We start from the raw sequence: 5,816 nt of genomic DNA on the forward strand, positions 1-5,816 counted from the left end.
GTTAAAGACACCAGGGGGAGTGTTACACAAGAACTCAAAGACGAATTCAGAGACCAGCAGTGTGTGACACACGAAGTCAGAGATGTCAAGGGAGAGTGACATGCACCAAGTCAAAGGCACCCGAGGGAGAGTGGCACATGAATCCTGAAATGACACAGAACTATGACACACAAAGTCATAGATGCCACAGGGGATTTTTGAGAGTGAAGTCTTTCACACCATGGGGTTTGTGACAAACAAATGAGAGACGCCACTGTAAATGTTTCACATGAAGTCAGAGACAACAGGGAAACTGTTACACGATGTCAGAGATGACACAGGGAGTGTTAGACATGATGTCAAAGAGACAAGGGGGAGTATTACTCAGGCAGTCAGAGTGGCCATGGTGAGTGTGATACACGAAGTCACAGATGAAAGGCCAAGGGTGACACAGAAAGTCAGAGAGCCACCAGGACAGCTACAGAAGATGTCAGAGATCCCTGGGGTAGTGTTATACAAGAAGTCAGAGATTCTAGTAGAAGTGTAGCAAATGATATTATAGACAGCAGAGGGAGCGTGATTCATGAAGTGAGAGATACCAGGGGGATCGTGACACACGATGTCACAGACTACAGTTGGAGGGTTAAACACGAAGTCAGAAATGTCGGGGGTTTGTTACAAACAAAGTTAAAAACAACAGGAGGAATGATATGCGTGAAGTTAAAGACAGCAGGTTGAGTGTTATACGGGAATTCAAATGCACTAGGGTTAGATGGACACATGAAGTCAGAAACGATATGGGGTATGTGACACATGATGTCAGAGATGCCACGTGGAGTGTTACACACTAAGTCAGCGACACCATGGTGAGTGTTACACACAAAGTCCTCATCAACACAGGGATTGTGATACACAATTTCAAAGATGCCAGGTGTTGTGTGACACACAAAGTCAGAGACACCACTGGCTGTGTGACCCATAAAGTCAGTCATGACAGGGAGAGTGTGATACATGAAGGCAGTGTGACACATGAAGACAGAGATACCAACAGGACTGTCACGTAAGAAATCTAAGAAGCCAGTGGGAGTGTGAGAAAAGAAGTCAGAAACATCAGGCATAGAGTTACACAAGAAGTCAGAGACATGAGGGAGTGTGAGACACACCAGGTGACAGATGCCACAGGGAGTGTGACACAAAGTCAGAGATGCCAGGGGAAGAGTGACACAAGAAGTCACGGGTGCAATGGGTAGTGTTACACACAAAGAGATGCTGGGGTTGTGGTAAACAAGAAGTTAGAGAGGCCAAACGAATTGTGACACAAAGTCAGAGACATCAAGGTGAGTTGCACACATGAAGTTAAAGATGGCACGTGGAGTGTTACACACAAAGTTCATGATGCCAAGTGGAGGGTGACACATGAAGCCAGAGATGCCATGGGGAACTGTTAGACATGCACAAAGAACTGCCAGGTGGAGCGTTACAAGAATTCAGAGACACCATGAGGAGTGTGACCATGAAATCAGAGACACCAGAGAGAGTGGTATACACAGAGTCAGAGACTCAGGGAGAGAGTGACACACAAATTCACAGATGCCAAGAGGGAGAGTCACACATCTAATCTGAGAGGACCAGAGGTTTGTGACACATGAAGTGAGAGTTGACAGGTGGCGTGAGACACACGAAGTCAGAGACACCAGGGGAAGTGTTACTCACACAGTGAGAGACACCACATATACTGTTACATACGAATTCAGAACACAAGGGGGACTGTGCCACACGAAATGTGTGGTGACAGTGGGAGTGTAACACACAAAATAAAAGATGACATTGTGTGTTACACGCAAAATCAGAGATGCCAGTGGGAGGCTGACATACAAAATCAGTGCTGCCATGGTGAGTATTACACAAGAAGTCCAAGACACCATGAGGTAGTGTTAGCCTCAAAGGTAGAAACACAACATGGAGTGTTATACATGAATTCAGAGATACAAAGGGGGATTATACAACACAAAGTAAGAGACACCACATGGAGTGTTACACACATTGTCACAGACAATGGGAATGTTACACACAACGTCAGAGATGCCACATAGAGTGCTAGACATGACGTTTGAGACAGCAGGTGGAGTGTTACACACAGAGTTAATGACACCAGATAGAGTGTGATAAACGAAGTCAGAGAAGACAAAGGTATTGTAACGCATGAAGTCAGAGACATGAAGTGGAGTGTTATACATGAAGTCACAGACACCAGGGGCTTAGTGACACACAAATTCAGAGATGACATGGGGAGTGTGACACAAATTTAGATATGCCACGGGGGTGTTTTATTCACAAAAATAACAAAAGCAGGGGTAGCGTTTCACACTAAGTCAGAGATAACAGAGGGAGTGTGAAAGATAAAGTCACAGACGCTAGCAGGAGTGTGATACACAAAGTCAGAGATGCCAGGGAGATTGTTACACATGAAGTCAGAGATTCTAGGGAGAGTACAATGTCTGAGACACCAGGGGGAGTGTGACACAAGAACAGAAATGATACATGGAAAGCTACACACGAAGTCTGAGCCAACACTGGAGAATGTTTCATTTGAAGGGAGAAATGCCATGTGGAGTGTTACACATGTAGTCAGAGATGACAGTGGGAGTGATATGCATGGTCAGAGATGACATGGGATGTGTGAAACATGAAACCACAGAAACCAGGAGGAGTATGACACAAGAAGACAGACTCACCAGGCAGAGCCTTACATGTGAAATCAGAGACAACATGGGGAGTGTGATACAATAAGTCAGAGATGCCAGACGGATTCTGACACACAAAGTCAGAGATTCCAGGTGGAGTGTTACAGATGCAGTTAGATTTTCAAGGGGGATTGTAACACACGACCTCATAGATACCAATGAAGTCATAGGTGCCAGAAGGAGAGTGACACACGAAGTGATAAACAGCAGGGGGAGTGTGACTCAAGAAATCAGAGACGCCAGTGATAGTGTTATACAAGCAGTCCATGACACGATGGGGGGGTGTTACACACGAAGGCATAAGGGCCATATGGAGTATTAAACATGAAGTCAGACACAGCATGGGGCGTGTACCACACGAATTTCGAGATGCCAGGGGTAGTGTGACATGTGAAGTCAAAGACGGCAAGTGAAGTGTTACACAGGAATTCTCAGATGCCAGGGAAGTGTGATACACGTAATTGGAGATGCCAGGGGAGCATGACACATGAAGTCAGAGATACAATGAAGAATGCTAACATGAAGTCACAGACACCAGGATAGTGTTACACACAAATTCAGAGACACCAATGGGAATTGTTACACCCAAAGTCAAAGACATCTTTGTTGTGACTGTTACAGAGGAAGTCTGAGATGCCAGGGGGATTGTGACACACAAAGTCAGAGATGCCAGTGGGAGTGTTATAGACGATTTCAGAGATGCCAGGTGTTCTTTGACACATGAAGTGACAGATGACAGGGGGAATGTGATACACGAATTCAGAGACACCACGTAGGAGAGTTACACATGAAGTCAGAGATGCAAATTTGGGAATTACACATGAAGTCAGAGACAGCAGAGTGTGTGTTAAATGAAATCAGACACCCCAAGTGAAGTGTTACATAAGGAAGGCAGAGACACTATGGGAAGTGTTACAAATGGAGCCAGAGACACCAGGAGGGTTGTTACACATGAAGTCAGAGATGCCATGTGGAGTGTTACACACAGAGCCAGAGATGCCAAGGGGAGTGTTACACATGAAGTTATTCATGGCACAGGGAGTGTGGCACAAGAACTCAGAGACACAATAGGGAGTGTGACATGAAGTCAGAAAGGCCACAAGGTATGTAACACACTAAGTCAGAGACACAAGGAGTGTGATACACAAAATGAGGGACCCCTGGAGTACTGTGACACACCAAGTAAGAGATGGCATGGCGATTATTATTCATGAAGTCATGATGAAAGATGGAGTGTGACACATGAAGTTACACATGCCAGAGGAAGTGTGACACACAAAGACAGAGACACCAGAGGGATTGACACACAAAGTCAGTGATCCAAGACGGATTGTGACACACGAAGTCAGAAATGCCAGATAAAGTGTTACTGGATGAAGTCATAGATGCCAAGGGAGTGTTACCCAAACTCAGAGAAGACAGCTGGTTTGTTACACAAGAAGTTTGATATTCCTGGGGGAGTGTGACACATGAAGTCAGAGACACCAGAGGTAGCCTTACACAAGAAGTCAGAGACACCAGTGTGTGTGAGAGATGAAGTCAGAGATGCCATGGGGACTGTGGCACACGAAGTCAGAGACACCAGGGGAATTGTGAAACACAAAGTCATAGATGCCAGGGGGAATGTTATACACAAAGTCCAAGATGCCATTGTGAGTGTGCAACAGGAAGTTATAGATGGAAGGGGAAGTATGATGCACCTACTCAAAGAAACAAGGGTGAGTGTGACAAACGGAGTCAGAAATGCCACAGAGCATGTTACACACAAAGCAAACATGCTAGGGGGAGTTTGAGACTTGAAGTCAGGGACACTAGATGGAGTGTGACATGAAGACTGAGAAACCATGGTGATGATACAACCGAAATCTGTGATGTAAGGGAGATTGTGACACAAAGTCAGAAAAACAAGGGGAGTGTGACCCAGGAAGTCAAGAGACACCAGGAAGTGTGTTACACACGGAGTCAGAGACACCAAGGTGAGTGTGACTCATGAAATGAGTGAGAGCAGGGGAAGTATGACATACGAACTTAGAGGTGCCACAGACACAGAGTGTTACAGACAATGTCAGACATGACAGAGGGACTGTGACACACAAAACTGAGCACCAGGCGGATTGTGACACATGAAGTCAGAGACGCCAGGGGGAGTTTGACACATGAACTCAGAGACCCAAGTTGTGTAACAGATGAAGTAGGAGGCAACAGGGGAATTATGACAAACTCAGTGATGCCAAGGGAGAGAGTTATATGTGAAGTCAGAGTTGCCAGGAGGACTGTTACAAAGTCAAAGGAACCAGAGGCCAGGGGAAGTTCAACTCTTGAAGTCTGGGCGACACATGGAGTATTACACACAAAGTCAGAAATGACAATGGGATTCTGACAACAAAGTTAGACACACCAGGCAGATTGTGACACACAAAATCAGAGATGCCACAGTGAGTGTTACATCCAGTCAGAGACACCAGTGTGAGTGTGACACACAAAGTCACAGAGGCCAATGGTAGTGTTGCACGTGAAGTCAGAGTGAATGTTACACATGCAGTCTGAGATGCCAGGCAGTGTGTGACACAGGCAGAGACACAACATGCAGTGTTACACACAAAGTCTGAAATGCCAGAGGGAGTGTGACACATGAAGACAGAGAGGCAAGTGGGGCTGTTACACAAGAAGTCCACATGGGAGTGTTACACTCAAAGGCAGAAAGACCATGTTGAGTGTTACACATGAAGTCAGAGACACGAGGGGGTGTGTACAAAATAAAGTCCAAGACACCCCATGGAGTGTGACAAACGAAGTCAGAGACACCATAGGGAGTTTCAATGAAGTCAAAGAAACCAGGGTTAGAGTGACAAACTAAGTCAGACAGGAGAGGTGGTGTGTGATACCACAGTGGAGTGTGACACACTATTTCATTGCCACCTTGGGGAGTGTGAGACGCCACAGGGGATTATTATGTATGAAGGGAAACACGTCAGGGAGAGTGTTACACATGAAGTCAGAAAGACCGGGGGAGTGTCATGCATGAAGTCAGAGACACCAGGGTGACTGTGAAACACTAAGGCAGAGATGCCATGGGCAGTGTGACCCACGAGG

The sequence above is a fragment of the Equus asinus genome, chromosome 1 (genome assembly GCF_041296235.1).
Source record: "Equus asinus isolate D_3611 breed Donkey chromosome 1, EquAss-T2T_v2, whole genome shotgun sequence".
Taxonomy (NCBI): Eukaryota; Metazoa; Chordata; class Mammalia; order Perissodactyla; family Equidae; genus Equus; species Equus asinus.